Below are 17,035 nucleotides of genomic sequence, written 5' to 3'. Positions count from 1 at the left end.
GTGAATGGAAAATCGTGCAGCCCTCCCCCTTCCTCCACTCAGCTGAGACTGCACCTAAAGAGGCTTATACTCTCCAGGCAGAAGATTGGACCATTCATATCTGCGAAAATTTAGCGGCTCAAGATTTTGTGTCTATTAGACTTTAGTGAGAGGCACCAATTAACATTTCCTTATGCTTTTTATCCAATTGAAATGGTTTATCTGGGTGAACTTAGGACATTTGAACTCCTCAGAGGTTTTGATGATGGTTATGGCAATTATACTCTTATTTTGATCTTGGCTAAGATGGAGTTTAAATGAGCTTACCTTCTTATAAGACTTTCTCATCTTATATTTTACTGTTTTTGTTTGAAAATTAGTTGCCTCTACGAATCTAAAATGCCCTCAAACTTATATACTCATTTTCTTTCATTCTTTTCATTCCTACTTGAAGGCTGGACAATTCTCATCTATTTCTTAGATCTTGTCAAATACTAACAGAAATCTATCATAGAATTCAGTTCTGTGTTTCCTACCTCTACCTTCGGAACAACAAGATTATTAATAACACAGTTTGTCTCCCACTTCATAGTTGTACCAAATATGTTGCAACTACATAGCATAAATTACCATTTTCCTGCCTCTGACATCAGTTCCTTCACCACCTACTATCCAGGCATTAAGCCAGTGTTATATATTTGACATTTATTGTTGTGGTAGTGCCCCACTGGTGATATCAGTGATTGAATCTGTGAGGCTAGGATAATTAATACAGTGTTAACAAACAACCCCAAAATCTGGGTGCCTAAATAGAACTGAAGTTTTTTGCTTGCTCATTCCATGCCTGCAGCTGGTCCAGGTGTCTCTCTTGAGCTGTTGTTTTCTATGTGGTGTCTCAGTATTCCATGCTGTTTTGATCTTCCTGTCAATACATACCGGTACTTCCACCATCACTATAATAAGAGGCGGAGGATTTGAGCACTGCCTTTAAATATTTTCATCTAGAAATGACAGAAGTCATTTTTTTCTAAAATTATTTGGCTAAAGTAAGACTTATGTGGGAAAGTACAATCTTCCCTCTGTCTCCAACAAGAGGAGAATCAAATCTTATTTAACATTAGTAATGTGTAGCACAGAAGATACTGCATCTCCTAAATAAGAAATGAATGTTATAAATAAAAGTACTTTGGAGAATAAAAAGAGTCCTTGGTTGGAACAGAAATTGAAAAAAAAATCGTTACAAGTGTTAGAAGGATTGAGGAATTTCTGGAAAATTGAGCAAAAATAAAAAGAGATTGGATCTTTTTTGGAATTCTGTATTGAGCGAAACTATCAATCAAGTGTTAAGGTATAATTAAAGATATTTCTGAAAGTGAGGTCTCAAAACATCTGCCTCTCATGCATTCTTTCTTAGAAATTAATTAGGAAATTTTCACCAATACAAAGGTGTAAACCAGGAAAACTACACAGGATCCTGGAGATAAGGGTTCCAACATTGACAAGCGGCCAAGGGAATTCCCAGGATGAAGGTGACAGAAAACCAATGGATCACAGTCAGATGTGCTGTGAGCCTAGAGAGCAGCCAGTCTGGATAAGGGATAAGGACTAAATAAAAGAGTAATATCTTTAAGCAAGACAAGAGGAAATGCAGAGATTACCTGATGTACTTGAATCTGTTGAAAAGAAATTCACATTTTGGGCTGTGGGTTTAGAGATGAATGAATGAAAATGTCCACTGATTAAATGAGTCATGACTCAAGGTAAATAAAAATATTCAAGAAAGGAAACATTATCATAGTTCACAATATGGCTCCACAAGGTGTGGATAAGATTTGCAAAATCACAATAACATAACATTTAATATTTGTACCAAAAATTGCTCTATATAATGGGGACATAGGGAATGGCAACTGTGTGTGTGCATGTGTGGTTGTGTGTTAAGACATTGAAATAATTTTCTTCTAGCAAATAAATAGATATCTAAAGCTGACAAACAAGATGTAGCAATTTAAGCATATTGTTTAAAAATACGGCAAAAAATGCCATAAGAAAAAGTTAAAAGATAGGAAACAATTGCCACCTTGGTGTGACAGTTGGAAGTGGGGATAGTAGACTGCTTTTTGTTATAAGTCTAACCTAACTTTTAAACCTATGCTTGTGTGAGAAAGCTCACCAGTAATTAAGAGAAGATAATGTCTTGAATGCAAATAATAATAATGGAGGTCGTAAAAAAAAAAAAAAGGTCCTAATTCTGGATACATTTTGAGCATTTTAAGAATAAAGCCAGTGATATTTGCTGACAGATTGGATGTTAAACAGTTTAAAAAGGATAAATAGGAGTTCAGTTTTGGATGTGGTAAGTTTGGGATGCCTGAGACATCTAAGTGCAGAGGTAGGTAGATAGTTGGCTATATGAGTAGAGTTTTCAGGAGAGAAGTCAGGCCATGAGATATGCATTTGGGAGGTAACAGGTTTTACAACTATGAGACCGGGTCACAGAGGGCATGAAGAAGCAGTTCAAGGATTGAGCCCTGGGCACCATGAATGTTAGGGAGAAAAGGAGGAAACAGTAGACAGCTGAGAAGAGTAAGCTAAGGAAGTAAGAGGAAAACCAGGTGGATTGGATGTACTAGAAATCAAATGAAAAAAGTTTTTCAAGGAAGAGAAAGTGTCAAATAGATGAAATAAGATGGAGCCTGAGAATTGGCCCACTGGATTTGTTAATGTGGAGGTCATTTGTGACCTTGATAAGGACAATTTGGGTGGGGTCAGTAACTGAGGGTGACGTAAATGTGTTTAGCCCAGTGCTAAATCAATATCATATATATTTACATAATAAATATGTAAATATGAAATATGGATTTTAGAATATATAATATGCATTTAAATGTATAATTTCTTCCCATTTTGTGGTTATTAAATAATATGCTCATTATATAAAATTTTGACAATAGAGAAAATATAAAAAAGGAAATATAAATACTCACAACCAAGGGGAAAAAAAATAAAGTGAATTTAAAAAGAAGCAACGTTACTAGTTCAGAAATAAGTGATGACAGTGACTTAGAATAGGGAAGTGGCTGTGGAGCTGGGAAGGAGTGGGTAAGATAGATCCCGATGTAGGCAGGGCAAGCTGGACTCCCTAAGGGACTACCGTGAGGGAAAGCGGAACTGACAATGACTCAAAGGCAGGTTGTGTGAGTCTTCACCAAATCCCTCAGCATTGTCCTAAATGCATGTTTTTCAATGAAAAGTTTTATTTTTCTTAATTAAGGATAAAATTTTTAGTATATGTGCTGCCGAAGTGAGCACAAAGGTAAAATTTAAAATTAAAAAAATTAAAGATAGGCTTTCACTAAAATGGCTGTCTTTAACATCAAGAATTTGGATCTTCTGCTACTGTGTTTCCCTGAAAATAAGACCTAACCAGAAAATAAGCCCTAGCATGATTTTTCAGGATGCTTGTAATATAAAATAAGCCCCAACATATTTTCCCCAAAATAAGATCCGGTCTTATATTAATTTTTGCTCCAAAAGACACGTTAGGGCTTATTTTATACTACAAGAATCCTGAAAAATCATGCTATGGCTGATTTTCCGGTAGGTCTTATTTTTGGGGAAACACGGTACAGGTATATGTGAAAATGGGTTGCTCTTATTCATTCTTCCTCTTAGTGACTGTGCTTTCCATGGTGTAATTCTTGTTTTCCTTTTTCCAGCACTTGTCATCCTTTAGGAAATTATTCTTAGATAACTTAAATGTATTTTGGAATTTTAAAAAAGTGGGAAAAACTTATTTGCCATTATATGAAAACTAAAATATCCCATCAATCTTTTGCCTGAAGGTTTAAAGTAAAAAGTAAATCAGTAAAATATGTGTTTTGAAAAAGTACTTCTTGAAATTGTATCTTTCATTAAAATATCAAGGTTATAGGTGAGGGAGGAAGGGCCATGTGGCAGAACCTTACGTGCTTGATTCCATTTTTAATAATCCTGAATTGGCTCCAATAGCACCCGATGTCATAGTAAGTCAAGGCTCATGAAAGTAAAACTGTTTTTGATAGTCATTTGTATGTTGTTCAATGAGGGACAATACAAGAAATGAGACCCACATTTTCATCTGTGGTCTGATACTAGTCAGCTCTATTTTTAGAGAAAAATAACCTAACATGTTTGAGCCTTGGTTTCTTTGATGTGGTGTTTTTCAGATAGGGGATCTTCAGTAAATGATATTATCCTCTACTTCATATGCAGGCCCAATAATTCCTAATCCACACTACATTGAAGGGTCTCAAGCATGAATTAATTAGAAAACAATCAAGGCTTTATTTCTTCTATTTATTCATTTTGGGATTGGTTGTTTGTGTTAAGCACGGAGTAACTGAAATTGCTTCTCTCAGAACCTCAGAGTGAAATCCTAAATCCTTTCAATGAACGGGCTCACCTCCATCCCTCACCTGTTCCATCGCAACTGGCATAGACACTTTTTTCCTCTTCTTTTGTATGCAGGTCACAGTAGTGAGAAAGGAAGATCCTAAGGCTAATTGATTTCTCGGTGCTACTGTGCTGTGGTTATGTCTCCGTTAAGTAGAAAATCAATATATTTTGGTTGAATGTCTCTCACAAGGAAGATATTAGGGTGATGAGACATACAAGACATACGAGCAGTTCTCAAAGAATTTATAATCTCTGTATAAGCAGAGATAAGTCAAGTGCACATAAAGAACAACTAGCAATCTGAAAAGTGATGGGGGCAAAAAGTGCTGTAAGAATTCACATCCAGGAGCAATTGTAACAAGCTAATATCATCAGGAAAAGCCGCCTGGGGTGGGACCTGGTATATTTTGGTAGATTTACTTAAGTTATAGGAAATGTCAGGGATTGAGAGTGAGGAGGAGATGGTATGGATACAGACCCAAGAGTGGTAATGGGAACAATAATAGTGGTAATAAAGCCACAATAATAATTATAATTTAAAAACCTAATAATTGTTAGCTAATCAGGACCCATTTTCTATTCCATCCCTACTACCACCATAACTATGGGCCCTGCAGTACAGGATATTAACTAGAAGATTATCAGGGAAATTTTATAGTTCTTAGCATCCCTCAGGCCATGAGAATCAGGCGTTGTCCTAAAAAAGATCTCTCTCAGAAAGAAAAGCTTTCACAAAGATTTGACAACATCCCAAATTTCCATTACTTCCCAAGACTCACAAGTCCTTTCTCCTTCCAACACATCACAGAGTCACCCGTATTCCTATGACAAGAGCGCTTGAAATAGGAACATTATCAGTAGGACCTGTAGCCTTCAGTCTTGGTCTGAAAAATCTCTAATCTCATTTTATGAGCCTTTTTTGTCTTCAGCAGTGAAGAATCCAGGCAGCCTAGCACAGAGGTTTAAAACTTTGGCTCTGGCCTCAGCCTAAGTTCAAATCCTGACTCTACCACTCACCAGCTATGTGACTTTGGGCAAGTTACTAAGTGCTCTAAGCTTCATTTTTCTTTGTTCTTTTCACATAAAAAAGGGATAATAATAGTAGTACTTACTTCATTGTTTTCTGAAGATTAAATGAGATAGTTCATATAAAGCATGTGCCACAGTGTTAGCCATATAGAAATACTTTATCACTTGACTATTTTTTACTGTTCTTTTGACACTAAGCAAAATATTAGTGATTCATGTCAGACTGCAAAATCCTAAATGTATGTTTTTATTTTAGTCATTAATAAAAAAACAAAAACAAAAACCTGGGCAATGCTATAAATTAGTCTGGAGCTTTGGAAATATGTTTTTAAAATATGTATTCTATTACATAAAATAAACTAGGTAGTCATTCAAAGCCATCCTATTTTAAGTGGCAAAAATTATTAGAAGGAAGTTCCCATCAGGTTTCAAAGTTATTTATGATTAATACTGTTATAAAACAATAATAATCCCAGATAAGAATAATCAAAAGGAGTTCATCCCCGCCAAACCAATATTACAAGAAATGTTAGAAGGCCTTCTTCAAAAGAAGGAGGAGGAGAAGGGGGAGGAAGAAAGGAGGAAGAAGAGGAAGGATAAAAATATGAATAATGGGGATAATTACATATCTATCAATTACTTTAACTGTAAATGGATGAGATGCTCCAATCAAAAAATATAGGGTGACTGAATGGAGAAGAAATCCAGACCCTTACATATTCTGTCTACAAGAGCCTCACTTCAGATCAAAAGACAAACACAGAGTGAAAGTAATGGGATGAAGAAAGATACTTTGGCAAACTAAAAAAAAAAAAAAAAAAAAGCTGGAATGGTAATACTTATATCAGACAAAATAGACTTTAAAACAAAGGCTGTAACAAGAGACAAAGGACATTTGACATACAGTAGCCAAGATATGGAAGCAACATAAGTGTCCACTGGTAGATAAATGGATAAAGAAGATATGGTGCATATGGTAAATGGAATTTTACTAGACTGTAAAAAAGAATGAAATCTTACCATTTGCAAAAATACGGATGGACCCAGAAGGTATTATGTTAAGTGAAATAAGTCAGACAGAGAAAAACAAATACAATATGATTTCACTTGTATGTGGAATCTAGAAAACAAAATAAACAATCAAAACAGAAACAAACTCATAGATACAAAGAACAAACTGATGGTTGCTAGATGGGAGGTAGGTTGGGGGCTGGGTGAAAAAGGTGAAGGGATTAAGAGGTTCGAATTGGCAGTTCCAAAATAGCCACGGATTTGTAAAGTACAGCACAGAGAATACCGTCCATAATATTATAATAAATATGTATGTTGCCAGGTGGGTATTAGAATTATCAGGGCAGTCACTTCATAAGTTATATAAATGTCTAACCACTGAACTGTACACCTGAAGCTAATACGTATATTGAATGTCAACTGTCACTGAAAAATAAAATGACAATGAGGTTTATTTATGAAGAGAACAGGAAAGACATCAATAATAATAGGCAACATTTATTGAGCACTTACTATGTGCCAGGCACTGGACTGGTACTTTATAGGCAATATCTCCCTTATGAGGTAGAAATTGCATTATCTTCATTATTGTATCATTCCAATTATTTTTTATAAATAAGGAAACTGACTCAAAAAGGCTGAGCACTTTAGCCATGGCCACACAGCCAGTAAGTGTAGATAGAGTATGGAGACACCCCCAGCAGTTTGAGTTCAAAGCTCTCTTAACCACCTTGCTATACAGCACAGGGCTTTATGGGAATGATGGCTAGGTGTTCTTGCTGGAGTAGCAGGTTCAGATGGGAAAATAGTGGAGATAAAATTGGTCCAGTCATTTGGGGCCAACTTATGCAGGGTTTTAAACACAAAGGGACTCTAGAAAGTCTACCTTGATCACTCTTGACAAAAAATATTAATTGATCTGTTTGTGTGTTAGGAACATTATCACATGCAACACATCTCACTACCTGCTCATGTATTTAAATAAGATAGATGGTCAGTAAAGCACTTTACATGGTGCCAAGATCCATAGTGAACGCTCTGTGGACAGTAGCTGTTTTCCTTATTACATTGTAGAAGTGCTCTCATCTGACCTCCACTTAATAAACGCACTAGATTAACCAGTGCTCTCTATTTTCCTTACAAAACATTTTGACTGAAATAAAATGCCATGGCTGTGTCCAAGCAGGTCAGCTCTCACCTGGTGTCCTGATGTGTTTGTTGTATGCTTCCCGAAGATGAAATGTCCTGTGCCCAAACGTGTTTGTCAGTTATATTTGTTATTTTCATCATATAATCTAAGTGAATTGTTATAGAAACTAATGAAACATGAATGTGAGAGGAAAGGGATATTTCTATGTAAACCCAGTTGAATGCTTTGGGTACCCTTGATAGAGACACGTCATTAAAAAATTATGTCAAATTAGTTGTAAGAAAATATAAAACATTCTTCTAAAAATCTAGAAATATTCTGTACTCAGATTTCTTCCCAAGGGGTTTATAATTCTTGCTTCATTTTAAAAGCATGTTGTATCATGGGTATGTTTTTTGATATAGAACTTGGGTAAATACAGAATTAACCTCATCCTCCTGTTAAAAGAAAAATGCAGGGTAATTTGGCATGCAGTTCACATAATAAATATAAGAGCATGTAGATAACATTTTTGTTGTTCTTATTTACTTAAAAATTGCTATGACATATCTCTTCAATATCCTGTGTTTGGTTTACATTTTGGAAAAAAAGGAAATAAGAGATGAAATATGGTACTTTTATTTATGATGGTGACCTTTTTATAAAGTATCTCAGTCAGCTCCTGAAGGGAGATGAGTTCCCTGTGGCTGCTACAGAGTCTTCTATTCAATGCAGGGTTTCAAATTTAGAACTTTTCTGGTTTAGAAACTATAAATTATTTATGCAGTATCAAGCTTTTTAAACCCTGTTTATGACAGCTTGGGATTTTGCCAATCTTGGTTGAAACAGTCTAAATAATTTATCTTGTGTTGCTTCAATGTACAATAAATTCTGAAGCCCAAGAAATGTTAAATACGTTTTATTTTCTTCTCTGCTATGCCGAGGTCAGGGAAGTTAAGCTCTTAGACATTTTTTTGAATACTTCTTGCTCCCTTGTTTTCTCTCAGTGTGCTAGGCTTCTTTTTTACTTTCATATTGTGCCTTTCTTTTAGTGACATTTTCACTTTATTGTGCTTCTTTTTTAAAGAATCCTTTATCTCCCATTAATTATCTCTACTGAATGTCCACACATTGTAATTTCAGTTATGAATAAGAGGATATCTTTGCAAGTAAAGAATTCAATTACTTTTAGATCCCAATATCTTCCAGGAGTATGAACAATGAAATAGCCTGGTTTGATTTTTCTGAAATGTGTGAAACATTAATGATAAACATTAAAAGAGTTCAAGGCTTAGTTAAGCAGCTAAAATTCGGGGATTTATTTAAATTTTATTTCAACATATTAAGTATGAGATATTGCAAACATAGATAGTTGGGCTTTTTTTCTTTGCTTCATTCAACAGTGTTTTCAAGATTTATTCATAATATAGAAATAGATTCTTTTTTAATTTCCAAAGCTATGTAATGACTATACCACAATCTATTTATTCTGTGATTGCTGGATATTTATGTTGTTTCCAGTTTTTTGCTGCTTAAAACAATGTGCATCCTTATGCAATAGTAGCACTTCTCTTAAGTATACTGATAGAGGTAGAACTTGCGTGCCAAACAGTAGGTATATCCTCAAATTTTAATTTTTTATTGAGGTATAATTGACATGTAACATTATATTAGTTTCAGGTATACTGCATAATGATTCAGTATTTGTGTATGAGAAGTGATCACCACAATAAGTCTAGTTAACATGTGTTACTACTGTCACTACAGTTACAAAATCTTTTTCCTGTGATGAGAACTTGTAAGACCTACTCTCTTAGCAACTTTCAGATATGCAATATAGTATTATTAACTGTAGTCACCATGCTGTAAGTTACCTTTCCATGACTTGTTTTGTAACTGGAAGTTTGTACCTTTTGACTCCCTTCAGTCATTTTTGTCCCTATCCCTTCAACCCCCACCAGTCTGTTCTCTGTGTGTAAGAGTGTTTTTCGTTTTTTTTGTTTTGTTTTTAGAGTCCACATTTAATTGAGTCATCTGGCATTTGTCTTTCTCTGTTTGACTTACTGATTTCACTGGGGTAATGCCCTCAAGATCCATCCATGTTGTCACAAATGGCAATATTTCATTCTTTTTTATGGCTGATCAGTAGTCCATTATACATATATGATATACCACATTTTATTTATTTATCTGTTGGTGGACACTTAGGGTGTTTCTGTGTCTTGGCTGTTGTAAATAATGCTGCAATAAATATGGGAGTGCATACATCTTTTCAAATTAATGTTTTTGTTTTCTTCAGATAAATACCCAGAAGTAGAATTGGTGAATCATATGGTAGTTCAATTTTTTAAATTTTATGAGGAGCCTACATATTGTTTTCATAGTGGTTTCACCAATTTACATTCTCACCAGCAGTGCACAAGGGTTCCCTTTTCTCCATATCCTTATCAACACTTGTTATTTCTTGTATTTTGATAATAGCCATTTTAACAGGTGTGAAGTAAATTCTCATTGTCGTTTTGATTTGCATTTCCATGATGATTAGTGATGTTTGAATATAGATAGTTTATTCATGAATCCCATTCATCTGGAATTACCAGGTTCTATTAAGTGCAAAATTTTTCTTAATTTTGAAGATAGGGTGTGAGAAAAAGGAAAGGCATGTGATTGGTATTGGATTATGATACCAAGTTGTGCCAATTTTAATAGCCGCATTCTATTAGGAAAGAGCAGAATAAAAAGAGTGGACATTAAACGTGTAAATATGAAATTCTTCCACTCAGTAAAATGCATGTGTGTTATTACTAGCTCCATTTATTCTTTATGTCATCTATTCAGCTATTTTAGTTAATACTCATATTTCTAAACTTGGAATCCACTCATCACTCACTCTCAGTAATTGGGGTTGGATGGAGGGCCGGGGTGATATGTGAATCAGGTGTGGCCATCAGCTTCCCACTTTTCCCTGTCCTCAGTGATTAGTCAGGGATGCCCAGGTGATGCCATCAGAGCCAATGAGATGTCTGCAGACTTTAAGGAGCCTTTTGGGATAGAGGGAGGTGCAGTTTACCACCGAAAAGGAATCTGAGATTATATAAGGTCTGGAGTGGTTGAAGCTCTCTTGCTTCTGTAAGAGAGGAGCCTGTCTGCAAATGGTGCCAGGAAATCGAGTTGGAAATATGCCAGATCCTAGTGACACACTTGGAGCCTCTGCATCTAGATAAACTGGAAAGAGGTTTGACTCCCAGTGGTGAACACACAATGCACTATACAGATGATGTAGTATAGAACTGTAGACTTGAAACCTATTTAATTTTATTAACCAATGTCACCCTAATAAATTTAATAAATTTAAAGAGATAAACCTATCCCTCGAAGTTCCAATTTCATTATCTTTAAATTCTTTTTTTCTTAATCTATTTGGGTTATGTTTTTCTTGCATTTAAAAAGTTATAATTGATAAAAATAATACACAAAGAACAATAAACCAACTATGTATCACAAGGAGCATGCAGGACTCACTGCAATGACAAAAATTCTCTCATCGGCTCCATTGGACTCCTTCGTGCGCTCATAGGGTGGCTCTTCTTCTGAGGATGGTCTGACTGTCTGCTGTGGGCCACATGTTGTTGAGCAGGCTTATACTCATGGTGACCTGGCAGGATTCAAAAAGGAAGGACATCTAGAAGGTGGAGCCTAGGCTCATAAAGAACAATTTATTGAGAAGTTACTTGCAGGGATCAGAGAACTGTGTCTTAATCAAGGAACATTTCCTACCTCCAAGCAGGGGCACCTAGGAATATTTGCTTAGCTGGATTTCATAATTTCTGTGGACTATGACTGTTACCTGCCTTGGATCTTTCTCTTTTTGAATAGGCGTGTCTTCTGTGGGTATCCTACTATATTTACTATTGTACATTGGGTGTATGGGGGGCATATAACTTGAATTTTTTAAGTCAGAGGTTTCTAGGTCAAGAGGAGCTGCATCCAGAGCAAATGTAGATCTCAAGATACTGAACATTGAGCACAATGCAGTGATTAGATTAGACTTTGGGATGTCTTGGGAGAAGTGAGTGTATTTTGCCAGACATTGGGTCATGGTACATTGTTTGCAAAATTGGCCACAATTATTTTTCTCCCATCTCCATGCCCTTTTGAATTTTCCATCAGGAGTTGGAGTCATTTTTTTTTTCCTCTTTTTTTTTTTATCCCTCAAGTCTAGGCTAGCCCTGTAATTTGCTTTGATCAACATAATGCAGTGAAAGTGTAATCATGTTCCAGGCCTGGACCTCAAGAGTTCTTGCATGCTTCCAAATTGCTCTCTTAGAAGCTTCCCCTTGTTGCCATGTGGCAAACCTAGGCTGTCATACCGGAACATGCATGTCATGCATGTTCCGGTATGACAGAACATGAAGCGAAGATGAGCTGTCCCAGCAGAGACCATCCTAAACTAGTTAGTTCCCATCCCACCTGGCAGCTGACCTCAGCTACATTAGTGAGGCCAGCTGAGAACAGAACAGTTGGCGAGCTGAACACAATCTAAATTGTTTACCCACAGAATTATGAGCTAAATAAATGGTTGTTGTTTTAGCCCAGTCAGCTTTAGGGTGGTTTGTTACACAGTAAAATTTAACTGATTAACTCTTCCACTGGTCCATTTTCAATTTTTTTCAAAAACATTCTAGAATGTAATGTCATCATCATATTCAATAAAAATGAAATCAGTTTTGAGCCTCTTGCTATGAATGATGAAGAATTTACATACATTTACTTTTAGTATCAGATGAATATTATATTTTTATTTAGATTTCTTTCCATATATTTAACTGATATCAGTGTTTGCCCACAGACCTTTAGCATGCCATTTTTCACATTATCAAATATTTTTATTGATCATTCAATTGGGAAGAATTTATCTCTGCATATTTTTTTAAGAGAAGAGGTAATGGGTTGTTTATTTTCTATAGCCCTTTGCCTTTCAGTGGCTTTTGCACATGAATAACCTTAGCATGCACCTTTTCTTCAGAAACAATGCTTCACTCTTTTAGTGGCCAGTGTCCTGGAGAAGAATGAGTTTATTTATTTTTTTTAAATATCAATTCCATGTATTCTTCCTGAATTGTTTATAGGCTTTTCCCCCTTCATCTCTGAAACGATTTTTTCCAGGTGATTTGTAAGCGTGGCTCTCTATTCATCAATGTTGCATGAAACATACTCAGTCTTTCTGAACTATAGACTAAGATCTTTTTTATAGTTCAAGAAAATGTTCTGCTCTTTATTGATTATTGATTTCACTCCATTTGTTCTCATTTGTCCTTGCAAATGCCTATCTTCTTTTTTAAAAAAATTAAACATTTTTCAGTTACAGTTGACATACAATATTATATTAGTTTCAGGTATACAACATAGTGATTAGACATTTATATAATTTATGAGGTGATCATTCCAATAAATCTAGTACCATCTGACACCATACATAATGATTACAATATTAGTGACTATATTCCTTATGCTACACTTTACATCCCCATGACTATTTGTAACTACCAATTTCTGCTTCTTAATCCCTTCCCCTTTTTCTCCCATTCTCCTAACCCCCTACCATCTGGCAACCGTCAGCTTGTTCCCCACATCTATAAGTTTGTTTCTGTTGTTTTGTTTGTCTTGTTCTTTAGATTCCACATATAAGTGAAATCGTATGGTATTTGTCTTTCTCTGTCTGACTTATTTCATTTAGCATAATACCCTGTAGATCGGGGTGTCAAACTGCGGCCAGCGGGGCAACTGCGGTCAGCAATCCATTGTTAACTGGCCCGCAGCAAATTCCAAAAATATATTTAGTTTACTTAAATAAACCAGGTGAGGCAATACGTACTTCACCTCGAGTGAGTGGCCCGGCTGTTTGTGTATTTTACCGCACATGGCCCTTGGTGAAAAACGTTGAGAAAAGTTTGGACACCCCTGCTCTAGATCATCAATGTTGTTACAAATAGCAAGATTCCATTCTTTTAAATATGTGAATAACATTCCATTGTATTCCGCATCTTTATTCATTTGTCTATTGATGGACATTTAGGTTGCTTCCAAATCTTGGCTATTATAAATAATGCTGTAATGACCATAGGGGTGCATATGTCTTTTCAAATTAGTATTTTTGGATTTTCTTTGGATAAATACCCAAAAGTGGGATTGCTGCATCAGATAATAGTTCTATTTTTAATTTTTTGAGGAACCTCCATACTGTTTTCCATAGTGGCTGCACCAATTTGCAATTGTACCAGCAGTGCACGAGGGTTCCTTTTTCTCCACACCCTTGCCAACACTTGTTGTTTGTTGATCTATTGATGATAGCCATTCTGATGGGTATGAGGTGAAATCTCATTATGGTTTCAATTTGCAGCAAATGCCTATTTCTTAAGTTGGATTTCTTTATTGTCTGTCATTTTTATGTTAATGATTTTCCAACTTTTGCCCATCTCTTCTCATTCTTGGACAGCTTCTTTGGTTTTCTTCTAAATCAGTGATTCAATTTTCAGTATACTAATCTCCCAGTCAGTGGGTCAGGAATCCAGGCATGGCTTAGCTATCAGGTAAGTCCTTCATCCTACGGTGTCTTGTAAGGTTGTAATCAAGCTGTCAGCCGGGGCTACATTCTCAACTGAACGCTCAACTGAAGGAGGATCTGCTTCCAAGTTAATGTGCTTGGCTGTTGGTAGGATTCAATTCCTCAAAGGTTGTTGACTCCCTCCGTTCCTTGTCATAGGGACAACCACAATCTGGCAGCTATCTTCCAGAGAGAGAGAGAGAGAGAGAGAGAGAGAGAGAGAGAGAGAGAGAGAGAGAGAGAGAGAGAGAGAGGGCCTATATGGAACCAAATCTCTTTATAACCTAATCTGGCAAGTGACATTTGTGTTGTATTCTATTTGTTAAGTGAGTCACTAAGTCCATCCTACTCTCAGGGGATGAGATTGCATGGAAGGATTATAATAGCGGGAAGCAGGGATCACTGGGGACATTTTGGAGGCTGCCTGCCACAGGGATTTTACCTCAGTCACACGTATTACCCCCACCCCAGTTTATCTGCCTCCCCTATTTAGTCAGATAAAATCTTATTCTAGGGTTTCTGTTGGTTACTATTAGAACTTTTAATAATATTCTCAAAACTCTGTCTTGTAGGCTATTACCTTAAAACAGTTTCTCTTTCCTCTATGCTATTTAATGTGACGACAGCTGGGTTCCCACACTTCCATCAGGTATCGTCCCGTCTCTACCTCCCAAACTGTCAATGTTAATTGCAATGTAAATATTGTCAAGGCTCATAGAATTATGCTATATGCTAGAATTAAAAAGATATCTTCTGTGATTCCTTAATGGGTTGATTCTGTTAAATAAATAAAAATCAATAAACAGAGATAACCATACAATAATACGTAAACATTATTCACTGCAGGAGCTATTCTGCAAAATTTTACTATTTCTTTGATAATTTTCATTCCACTGTTTTTTCTTCTCTCCCTTTTCCCTCCATTCTCCTCCCCTCCCTTCTTCTTTCCTCCCTTCTCTTCTTTTTTTTCTCTCTCCAACTCTTACTTTGGATATTGTTGCTCCTGGGATTCTTTTATATCACCCATCATTTCTCTGTTATTTTCCATCTCTGGATTTTGTTTTGTTTTGTTTCTGCTCTTTATTCTGGGAAAGTTTCTCAACCTTCTCTCTCAGCGTTTGTCATGTATTTCAGCTACCACATTTTTATTTCTGAGATCTCTTTTCTATCCCATGTACCTATACTATTTGAAAATACTAAAGTATATAAATGTATAAAATAAATAGTGGGAAAAAAATATAGGCCTACCAAATTTCTTATGATTTATTCAGTTTAATCAAATAATGAAAATACACAGGAAAACTTTGTACATTTTATGTCATGTCATTTTTTTATACTTGGATAATTTTCCCAATATTAAAATATCGAGCTCACTTTTATGTTCTATAGGAGTGATTTAAAGGTTCAGGGCTTGTACCTGTGGGCTTTTCTTTGCACATTCACCCAGGTTTAAATTGTCACCTCCACTCTAATGACTACTGAATGAGTCTATTATGTTGCCTTTATCTTCTAGTCTGGCTCTAGTTTTGCATTCCATCCATCTATAGAATGTTTTCTCCTGCCTGTCTTGTTACTTAAACTTGACGTGCCCCAAGCCAGACTCCTTGTCTTGGCACCACCATTCTTCCTGTCATATTAGCTCAAAACCTTGTGAAGTCAAGATGATTTTCAAAGAGTGAAAATTCAGATGTGTAAAATGTAGCATTCTGTATTTTCCTGTAATGAAAATATAATTGTATGTTCACCTCAAACATCATTCCTTCTATTGTAAGTAACAAACCAACTCAATCACTTCTAGGAAAGTCAGTCACTTTAATGATGTCTTAATTATTAAACTCAGTCAAATTCAGTGAGTTCCACTCATATTTAATATTTATGTTACATATTTATGTATACACATGCATACATGTATATTGATCATATATTATATAATTTTATACATTTATGTATAAAAATATATTTCCTGCTCTTTTTCTCTTCGTTGAAGAGGTGCGTTGTTGGTGGAGAGGGATCCCTGTCTCGGTCTGGATCTGCCCCGCGCTGCCATTGGCTGAGATGTATATTCCTCCTGCTATCATTCTTGGTTGTCAGCATCAGTTCTTACTTTTACTAAGATGTCTTTGGGTACCACACAGTGTGGGAACTGAGGGTCCAATGTCACTTTCTGCTGCCACAATTTTACATCAACATATCTGACATTCCTTTGGGCCACCAACACTCTAATAGCTTCAATTGCTTGAGGACCCCTCTCCAGGGCTGCCGAGATATAGGACCATCGTCAAGACATGCGTGTCTGAAACATCACAAGTCCTGATGCCATTGTGGTGAACAGAAAGGAGGATACCGTTTCACTCTATCCTTGGATCCCTAGGGATAAAGGAGGGCTGTGCATTTTTCTGACTCTTTTTGATCTATACCACTTAGGAATGTGGGGGAGGCACAGGAATCGGGATGGAGAGAGTTCAAAGTCCTTCCTCTGAGTATCTAAGCTCTCTTCTTCCCACCTAATTATCTTCTGCCTTTCCAGGGAGAGTTTGCATGGAGGGAGGACAGAAAAAAGCTTTCTTAATGATTTGCCTTTATTATCTTCTGTGTTATATGCACAATGCAGTATTATTATTATTATTATTTATTTTAATTTAAAGCAAAGGATTTTGTTTTGTTTTGTTCTGTTTTTTTCGTACCCGTCTTTGACATCCCAGAAAGAGCAAAGCCTCTTTCATGTCCCCCAGCCCAATTGAAGGTGGGTCAGAGGGTTAACACACATGTGGAGAAAACACATCAGTTAATACTTCCAATCACCTGTTCAGTTTGGACTTATCTTTAATTCCTTCCTTTTTTTGGCT

Source organism: Rhinolophus ferrumequinum, chromosome 8 (assembly GCF_004115265.2).
Source record: "Rhinolophus ferrumequinum isolate MPI-CBG mRhiFer1 chromosome 8, mRhiFer1_v1.p, whole genome shotgun sequence".
In the NCBI taxonomy this organism is placed as follows: Eukaryota; Metazoa; Chordata; class Mammalia; order Chiroptera; family Rhinolophidae; genus Rhinolophus; species Rhinolophus ferrumequinum.
This window is presented reverse-complemented; position numbering follows the sequence as displayed.